The sequence below is a fragment of the Scleropages formosus genome, chromosome 18, assembly GCF_900964775.1.
Source record: "Scleropages formosus chromosome 18, fSclFor1.1, whole genome shotgun sequence".
Classification (NCBI taxonomy): domain Eukaryota; kingdom Metazoa; phylum Chordata; class Actinopteri; order Osteoglossiformes; family Osteoglossidae; genus Scleropages; species Scleropages formosus.
The window spans coordinates 25,948,037-25,958,006 of NC_041823.1; the positions used below are offsets into that span (position 1 = coordinate 25,948,037).

The following is a 9,970-nucleotide window of genomic DNA, read 5'->3' on the forward strand; positions in this document are numbered from 1 at the left end:
CTCCCCCGCCTCGCAGTCCAACCCACTTGACTCTGCCCGTGATGCCAGAACACCTGCGACGAAGGGAACCAGCCAAAGACGTTGGAGGTGGAAGCGGGGTTTGAACCCACGCCTCCCCCCGGGGACCGCGACGCCTTAGACCGCTCGGCCTTGCTGACTTTGGCGGTAGGGCTCGTCACGTGGCTTGGGGAGAGCGACGCCCTGCTTTGGAGCGGCACCAAGGAAGAGCAGCGATTGGCACAGCCAGCTCCTCGTTAGTATAGTGGTGAGTATTCCCACCTGTCACGTGGAAGACCAGGGTTCCGTTAGCTGACGGGGCATGCCCCCAGACCCTTTTGGGCTGCGTGGGCAACGTGGCCGTCACGCCTCCTGCGGCGAAAAAGGCTGCGTCCTGCTGTCTCACCTTGGCAGTACCGCAGCTGCTACTCACAGGGGCAACCCACAGACCGCTCAGCACGGGGGCTTTCACCTGCTCCGTCACCGACCTGGGTTGGTTCGCCCCTCCCTAGACGACCTGGTGCGCCCAGGCTCCCCAAGAAGCACCACGTCGATGCTGACCGTCACCAGGACTCCCGTTCGCCATAGCGCGCCACGGCACCGGAACCCGCGGCTCAAGCAGTCCAGCAGCCTCGGTCTCCCAGGGCGCAAGGATTACAGACGTGCGCCACCACGCCCAACCTGAAAGCTGGCTCGGTAGATAAGGAGAGATGGATGGAGGCAGGGAAAGCAAGCGTACGAGGCTGATTTTGCCACGGTACGTGAAGGGACGCTGCGCAAAAACAACGGGACCTGCTGCTCACGGGGCGGGGCGTAGTCGGCAGGATTCGAACCTGTGCGGGGAGAACCCAATGGATTTCTGCGTTAGAGTTTGAGACAGTGATAAGGATAGGGTTAGGGATGGGGTAGGGTAGGGTCAAGGATAAGGACAGGGTTAGGGACAGCGATAAGGATAGGGCTGAGGGCACTAATGGGGTTTAGAGTTATGGAAAGGGCTAGGTTTAGGATAGGCTTACAGTTAGGGCTGAGGACAGAAGTAGGGTCAGGGGTGGGGTTAGGGTTAAAAACAGGGGTAAGTATCGGCTTAAGGTTTACTTTAGGGTTGGGGACACTTACTGGAACAGGGAAAGGAAATATATTTTCCGTATGTTTGTGTTCCAGTACACTGTGTCACTGCATGAGAAGAGCGCTCTACGAACATACATTCAAGTGAATTGAATGACGCTACTGTCAGAGTTAGGCCTGGGGACAGTGATAGGGTGAGGGATAAAGACAGCGATGCGGATAGGGTTAAGATAAAAGATAAAGACAGGGATGAGGACAGCTTTAGGGATAAGGATAAGGATAGGCTTAAGTTTAGGCTTAGGGTTTGCTTTAAGAACAGGGATAATGTCATGGAAACGGATAGGGACAGGGAAAGAATTAGAGTTAGGGACAGTGGTAGGGAAAGGGTTAATGATAAGGATAACGATCGGGTTTAGAATATGGTTAGGGTTCGAGTTAGGGAAAAGGCACAGGGTTACAGTTGGGGTTGAGGTCGGGTTTAGGGATAGGCATAAGGATATGGCTAGGGTTTGGTTTACAGTTCTGGAAAGGTATGGGAATAAGGATCAAAGTTTGGGAGGTAGTTACGGCTCGGGACAGTGATACGAATAGGGTTAGGGTTACGGGATTCGGTAGGGACATGGTTAAGGTTTAGGGATCGAAATAAGGAGAGGGATAAGGGGTTAGGGTTCACGTTTTGAAACAGGGATGTGGTTTGGGGATAGGGACAGGGATAGGGATAAGAACAGGGTTCGGGATAGGGTCAGGGTTTGGATGTGGTTAAGGTTAAGGACAGGGATATAGGTGTGCTGTTACAGTGAGTTATTGGTAAATCAGTTATGATCACCCGAGTTTAAAGCTTGAGCGAATGTCAAGCATATTTAGCGGTATATTGTTTTTCATGTTCTTAATAGGCAAAATGTGAGGTAGTGCCATCTACTGGCGGTTTCCTGTACATTTTTCGTATTACCGGGACTTTTACGCTTCCTCCCCGACAGGAAGTAGCAAGTAGCAAGTAGCTCTGTTGTTCTCTTCAGCGCACGTGGTGAACTCCTCCTCCTCGTAATCTCTCCAGATCTCGTCCATCCTCAACCCTGCAGCAACAGCGCCTGTATGTTTCAGTTCCGTTTCACTTCATTAATGTTATAGTCACAAGATGTCATAATTTTGAGTAGCTATGTTAGCTGTTATTGATGGTGTTACCTTACTGAAATAGTGTATAAAAGTTCTCTGATAGTGTTTTGAGAAATCAGAGGGAGTCTTTGAGGATTATCTTAAGTAATGCATGTTTGCTTTTGTGCATTAGACCAATTGTGATGCTTTATGGTTTGTATACTTATTTGGACTTGGGTTGTTGATGTACTGCGTGTTCGTTTCTTTGTCTTTTAGTCTCACCCCTCGCCTAAAACCATTAAACCTGCCTGCGAAAGAAACACTTTGTCTTCAGAGTCGTACGAAGGCTGGGAGTTTAGCTGACTGCCAAACCACTAAGGCTGTGTAGGGGACCGTACAAAAGGGTTAGCGTTAGGGATAGAAATTTGGTTAAGGTTAGGGTTTGTGATAGGGTTACGGTTATGGTTAAGGGATATGGTTAAGGTTAGGGGTAGGGATAAGGATAGTGATAAGGATCAGCAAAGGGTTAGGGTTAAGGTTAGGTTCGGTAACAGGGAAAGTATTTGGGGATAGGGATCGGGTAAGGTTAGGCTGGACAAGACGCACCGTGCTGAGCTGGGAATTCAAGCTGTCATACAGCAACAATATCATTATTAGCTGGAAACTTTCTTAGAAGTCTTATTTAATCTAGCGGCATCCACCACTCTAGCACCATTTACCGTCTTGTACGAGGTTAAAGGTACCGGATACTAGTTTCCGGTATCTTTAACCTCGTACAAGACCCGAAGGGTTGGCTGGCAGCGGTGCCCCAGTTGATCCCTCTCAGCTGTCTTGACCGTCCTTTGCAGCCTAATTCTGTCCGATTTGGCAGCTGAGCCAAACCAGACAGTTTGTGGCAGTGCACAGGACAGACTCATGACAGCTGAGTAGAACCGGATCAGCAGGTCCTGTGGCAGGTTGAACTTCTTCAGTTGGCGAAGGAGGTACTTCCGCCGCTGCTGGGCCTTTTTTTCCACGATGGAGTCAATATAGGTGTCCCACTTCAGGTCCCGGGGAGATTGTAGGACCCAGGAACCTGAAGGACTCCACGGCTGACACGGTGCTGTTGAGGATGGTGGGTGGGGGAGTGCGGGCGGGCTTTCTCCTGAACTCCACAGTCATCTCCACCGTTCTGAGCGTGTTCAGCTCCGGGTCGTTTTGACTGCACCAGCCAGCCAGCCAGCCAGCCAGCCAGCTGTTCAGCCTCCCTCCTGCATGCAGACTCGTAACCGTCCCGGGTGAGGCCAATAACTGCGGTGTCGTCTGCAGACTTGAGGAGCTTCACAGAGGCGCAGTCAATTGTGTACAGGGAGAAGAGCAGTGGGGAGAGCACACACCCCTGAGGAGCGCCGGGGCTGATCGTGCAGGTGCCGGAAGTGAATTTCCCCAGCCCCACCAGTTGCCGTCTGTCTGTCAGGAAGTAGGTGACCCACTGACAGATGGTGGTGGGCACAGAAAACTGCGTCAGTTCTGTCTGAAGGAGGTCTGGGATGATGTTGTTAAACGCCAAACTGAAGTCCACGAATAGGAGCCTTGCATAAGCCCCTGGTCTGTCAAGGTGTTGCAGGATGAGGTGCAGTCCCATGTTGACTGCGTCATCCACTGACCTGTTCGCCCTGTAGGCAAACAGGAGGGGGTCCAGCAGGGGTCCGTTGATGTCCTTCGAGTGGGCCAACACCCGTCTCTCGAATGACTTCGTGACTGGAGACGTCAAAGCAGCAGGTCTGTGGTCGGTCGTTTAGCCCCGTAATCTTGGATTTCTCTGGGACTGGGACGATGGTGGAGCGTTGGGGACAGGAATTGGAAAAGCTTAGGGATAGCGTTCGGTCTAACGTTAAAGATAGCTATTGGGTTTGCCTTAGAGTTAAGCCACCTCTCACCTTGGCAGCACCGCAGCCGCTACTCACAGGGCCAACCCACAGACCGCTCAGCACGGGGGCTTTCACCTGCTCCGTCACCGGCCTGGGTTGGTTCGCCCCTCCCTAGACGACCTGGTAATAAATAAATCAATTGATGGAGCGAAAGAGTAGAGGGCTGATCTTGCCATGGTACACGAAGCAACGGTGCTCAAAGAGCGTAGTCGGCAGGATTCGAACCTGCGTGGGGAGACCCCAATGGATTTCGACTCCATCGCCTTAACCGCTCAGCCACAACTACCTCCCCCGCCTCGCAGTCCAACCCACTTGACTCTGCCCGTGATGCCAGAACACCTGCGACGAAGGGAACCAGCCAAAGACGTTGGAGGTGGAAGCGGGGTTTGAACCCACGCCTCCCCCCGGGGACCGCGACGCCTTAGACCGCTCGGCCTTGCTGACTTTGGCGGTAGGGCTCGTCACGTGGCTTGGGGAGAGCGACGCCCTGCTTTGGAGCGGCACCAAGGAAGAGCAGCGATTGGCACAGCCAGCTCCTCGTTAGTATAGTGGTGAGTATTCCCACCTGTCACGTGGAAGACCAGGGTTCCGTTAGCTGACGGGGCATGCCCCCAGACCCTTTTGGGCTGCGTGGGCAACGTGGCCGTCACGCCTCCTGCGGCGAAAAAGGCTGCGTCCTGCTGTCTCACCTTGGCAGTACCGCAGCTGCTACTCACAGGGGCAACCCACAGACCGCTCAGCACGGGGGCTTTCACCTGCTCCGTCACCGACCTGGGTTGGTTCGCCCCTCCCTAGACGACCTGGTGCGCCCAGGCTCCCCAAGAAGCACCACGTCGATGCTGACCGTCACCAGGACTCCCGTTCGCCATAGCGCGCCACGGCACCGGAACCCGCGGCTCAAGCAGTCCAGCAGCCTCGGTCTCCCAGGCGCAAGGATTACAGACGTGCGCCACCACGCCCAACCTGAAAGCTGGCTCGGTAGATAAGGAGAGATGGATGGAGGCAGGGAAAGCAAGCGTACGAGGCTGATTTTGCCACGGTACGTGAAGGGACGCTGCGCAAAAACAACGGGACCTGCTGCTCACGGGGCGGGGCGTAGTCGGCAGGATTCGAACCTGTGCGGGGAGAACCCAATGGATTTCTGCGTTAGAGTTTGAGACAGTGATAAGGATAGGGTTAGGGATGGGGTAGGGTAGGGTCAAGGATAAGGACAGGGTTAGGGACAGCGATAAGGATAGGGCTGAGGGCACTAATGGGGTTTAGAGTTATGGAAAGGGCTAGGTTTAGGATAGGCTTACAGTTAGGGCTGAGGACAGAAGTAGGGTCAGGGGTGGGGTTAGGGTTAAAAACAGGGGTAAGTATCGGCTTAAGGTTTACTTTAGGGTTGGGGACACTTACTGGAACAGGGAAAGGAAATATATTTTCCGTATGTTTGTGTTCCAGTACACTGTGTCACTGCATGAGAAGAGCGCTCTACGAACATACATTCAAGTGAATTGAATGACGCTACTGTCAGAGTTAGGCCTGGGGACAGTGATAGGGTGAGGGATAAAGACAGCGATGCGGATAGGGTTAAGATAAAAGATAAAGACAGGGATGAGGACAGCTTTAGGGATAAGGATAAGGATAGGCTTAAGTTTAGGCTTAGGGTTTGCTTTAAGAACAGGGATAATGTCATGGAAACGGATAGGGACAGGGAAAGAATTAGAGTTAGGGACAGTGGTAGGGAAAGGGTTAATGATAAGGATAACGATCGGGTTTAGAATATGGTTAGGGTTCGAGTTAGGGAAAAGGCACAGGGTTACAGTTGGGGTTGAGGTCGGGTTTAGGGATAGGCATAAGGATATGGCTAGGGTTTGGTTTACAGTTCTGGAAAGGTATGGGAATAAGGATCAAAGTTTGGGAGGTAGTTACGGCTCGGGACAGTGATACGAATAGGGTTAGGGTTACGGGATTCGGTAGGGACATGGTTAAGGTTTAGGGATCGAAATAAGGAGAGGGATAAGGGGTTAGGGTTCACGTTTTGAAACAGGGATGTGGTTTGGGGATAGGGACAGGGATAGGGATAAGAACAGGGTTCGGGATAGGGTCAGGGTTTGGATGTGGTTAAGGTTAAGGACAGGGATATAGGTGTGCTGTTACAGTGAGTTATTGGTAAATCAGTTATGATCACCCGAGTTTAAAGCTTGAGCGAATGTCAAGCATATTTAGCGGTATATTGTTTTTCATGTTCTTAATAGGCAAAATGTGAGGTAGTGCCATCTACTGGCGGTTTCCTGTACATTTTTCGTATTACCGGGACTTTTACGCTTCCTCCCCGACAGGAAGTAGCAAGTAGCAAGTAGCTCTGTTGTTCTCTTCAGCGCACGTGGTGAACTCCTCCTCCTCGTAATCTCTCCAGATCTCGTCCATCCTCAACCCTGCAGCAACAGCGCCTGTATGTTTCAGTTCCGTTTCACTTCATTAATGTTATAGTCACAAGATGTCATAATTTTGAGTAGCTATGTTAGCTGTTATTGATGGTGTTACCTTACTGAAATAGTGTATAAAAGTTCTCTGATAGTGTTTTGAGAAATCAGAGGGAGTCTTTGAGGATTATCTTAAGTAATGCATGTTTGCTTTTGTGCATTAGACCAATTGTGATGCTTTATGGTTTGTATACCTTATTTGGACTTGGGTTGTTGATGTACTGCGTGTTCGTTTCTTTGTCTTTTAGTCTCACCCCTCGCCTAAAACCATTAAACCTGCCTGCGAAAGAAACACTTTGTCTTCAGAGTCGTACGAAGGCTGGGAGTTTAGCTGACTGCCAAACCACTAAGGCTGTGTAGGGGACCGTACAAAAGGGTTAGCGTTAGGGATAGAAATTTGGTTAAGGTTAGGGTTTGTGATAGGGTTACGGTTATGGTTAAGGGATATGGTTAAGGTTAGGGGTAGGGATAAGGATAGTGATAAGGATCAGCAAAGGGTTAGGGTTAAGGTTAGGTTCGGTAACAGGGAAAGTATTTGGGGATAGGGATCGGGTAAGGTTAGGCTGGACAAGACGCACCGTGCTGAGCTGGGAATTCAAGCTGTCATACAGCAACAATATCATTATTAGCTGGAAACTTTCTTAGAAGTCTTATTTAATCTAGCGGCATCCACCACTCTAGCACCATTTACCGTCTTGTACGAGGTTAAAGGTACCGGATACTAGTTTCCGGTATCTTTAACCTCGTACAAGACCCGAAGGGTTGGCTGGCAGCGGTGCCCCAGTTGATCCCTCTCAGCTGTCTTGACCGTCCTTTGCAGCCTAATTCTGTCCGATTTGGCAGCTGAGCCAAACCAGACAGTTTGTGGCAGTGCACAGGACAGACTCATGACAGCTGAGTAGAACCGGATCAGCAGGTCCTGTGGCAGGTTGAACTTCTTCAGTTGGCGAAGGAGGTACTTCCGCCGCTGCTGGGCCTTTTTTTCCACGATGGAGTCAATATAGGTGTCCCACTTCAGGTCCCGGGGAGATTGTAGGACCCAGGAACCTGAAGGACTCCACGGCTGACACGGTGCTGTTGAGGATGGTGGGTGGGGGAGTGCGGGCGGGCTTTCTCCTGAACTCCACAGTCATCTCCACCGTTCTGAGCGTGTTCAGCTCCGGGTCGTTTTGACTGCACCAGCCAGCCAGCCAGCCAGCCAGCCAGCTGTTCAGCCTCCCTCCTGCATGCAGACTCGTAACCGTCCCGGGTGAGGCCAATAACTGCGGTGTCGTCTGCAGACTTGAGGAGCTTCACAGAGGCGCAGTCAATTGTGTACAGGGAGAAGAGCAGTGGGGAGAGCACACACCCCTGAGGAGCGCCGGGGCTGATCGTGCAGGTGCCGGAAGTGAATTTCCCCAGCCCCACCAGTTGCCGTCTGTCTGTCAGGAAGTAGGTGACCCACTGACAGATGGTGGTGGGCACAGAAAACTGCGTCAGTTCTGTCTGAAGGAGGTCTGGGATGATGTTGTTAAACGCCAAACTGAAGTCCACGAATAGGAGCCTTGCATAAGCCCCTGGTCTGTCAAGGTGTTGCAGGATGAGGTGCAGTCCCATGTTGACTGCGTCATCCACTGACCTGTTCGCCCTGTAGGCAAACAGGAGGGGGTCCAGCAGGGGTCCGTTGATGTCCTTCGAGTGGGCCAACACCCGTCTCTCGAATGACTTCGTGACTGGAGACGTCAAAGCAGCAGGTCTGTGGTCGGTCGTTTAGCCCCGTAATCTTGGATTTCTCTGGGACTGGGACGATGGTGGAGCGTTGGGGACAGGAATTGGAAAAGCTTAGGGATAGCGTTCGGTCTAACGTTAAAGATAGCTATTGGGTTTGCCTTAGAGTTAAGCCACCTCTCACCTTGGCAGCACCGCAGCCGCTACTCACAGGGCCAACCCACAGACCGCTCAGCACGGGGGCTTTCACCTGCTCCGTCACCGGCCTGGGTTGGTTCGCCCCTCCCTAGACGACCTGGTAATAAATAAATCAATTGATGGAGCGAAAGAGTAGAGGGCTGATCTTGCCATGGTACACGAAGCAACGGTGCTCAAAGAGCGTAGTCGGCAGGATTCGAACCTGCGTGGGGAGACCCCAATGGATTTCGACTCCATTGCCTTAACCGCTCAGCCACAACTACCTCCCCCGCCTCGCAGTCCAACCCACTTGACTCTGCCCGTGATGCCAGAACACCTGCGACGAAGGGAACTAGCCAAAGACGTTGGAGGTAGAAGCGGGGTTTGAACCCACGCCTCCCCCCGGGGACCGCGACGCCTTAGACCGCTCGGCTTTGCTGACTTTGGCGGTAGGGCTCGTCACGTGGCTTGGGGAGAGCGACGCCCTGCTTTGGAGCGGCACCAAGGAAGAGCAGCGATTGGCACAGCCAGCTCCTCGTTAGTATAGTGGTGAGTATTCCCACCTGTCACGTGGAAGACAGGGTTCCGTAGCTGACGGGGGCATGCCCCAGACCCTTTTGGGCTGCGTGGGCACGTGGCCGTCACGCCCTCCTGCGGCGAAAAAGGCTGCGTCCTGCTGTCTCACCTTGGCAGTACCGCAGCTGCTACTCACAGGGGCAACCCACAGACCGCTCAGCACGGGGGCTTTCACCTGCTCCGTCACCGACCTGGGTTGGTTCGCCCCTCCCTAGACGACCTGGTGCGCCCAGGCTCCCCAAGAAGCACCACGTCGATGCTGACCGTCACCAGGACTCCCGTTCGCCATAGCGCGCCACGGCACCGGAACCCGCGGCTCAAGCAGTCCAGCAGCCTCGGTCTCCCGGGCGCAAGGATTATACAGACGTGCGCCACCACGCCCAACCTGAAAGCTGGCTCGGTAGATAAGGAGAGATGGATGGAGGCAGGGAAAGCAAGCGTACGAGGCTGATTTTGCCACGGTACGTGAAGGGACGCTGCGCAAAAACAACGGGACCTGCTGCTCACGGGGCGGGGCGTAGTCGGCAGGATTCGAACCTGTGCGGGGAGAACCCAATGGATTTCTGCGTTAGAGTTTGAGACAGTGATAAGCATAGGGTTAGGGATGGGGTAGGGTAGGGTCAAGGATAAGGACAGGGTTAGGGACAGCGATAAGGATAGGGCTGAGGGCACTAATGGGGTTTAGAGTTATGGAAAGGGCTAGGTTTAGGATAGGCTTACAGTTAGGGCTGAGGACAGAAGTAGGGTCAGGGGTGGGGTTAGGGTTAAAAACAGGGGTAAGTATCGGCTTAAGGTTTACTTTAGGGTTGGGGACGCTTACTGGAACAGGGAAAGGAAATATATTTTCCGTATGTTTGTGTTCCAGTACACTGTGTCACTGCATGAGAAGAGCGCTCTACGAACATAGATTCAAGTGAATTGAATGACGCTACTGTCAGAGTTAGGCCTGGGGACAGTGATAGGGTGAGGGATAAAGAC

General features: G+C 52.8%; 2 non-coding genes across 2 annotated transcripts; both read right to left on the reverse strand.

The window, feature by feature from the left end:
- Positions 1 to 4,268: 4,268 nt before the first annotated feature.
- trnas-cga (transfer RNA serine (anticodon CGA)) lies at positions 4,269 to 4,350 on the reverse strand. Its single transcript has one exon. It is a non-coding gene; the product is annotated as a tRNA-Ser (tRNA).
- A 4,268-nt stretch (positions 4,351 to 8,618) lies between these two features.
- trnas-cga (transfer RNA serine (anticodon CGA)) lies at positions 8,619 to 8,700 on the reverse strand. The gene has a single exon. It is a non-coding gene; the product is annotated as a tRNA-Ser (tRNA).
- Between the last annotated feature and the right edge of the window lie 1,270 nt (positions 8,701 to 9,970).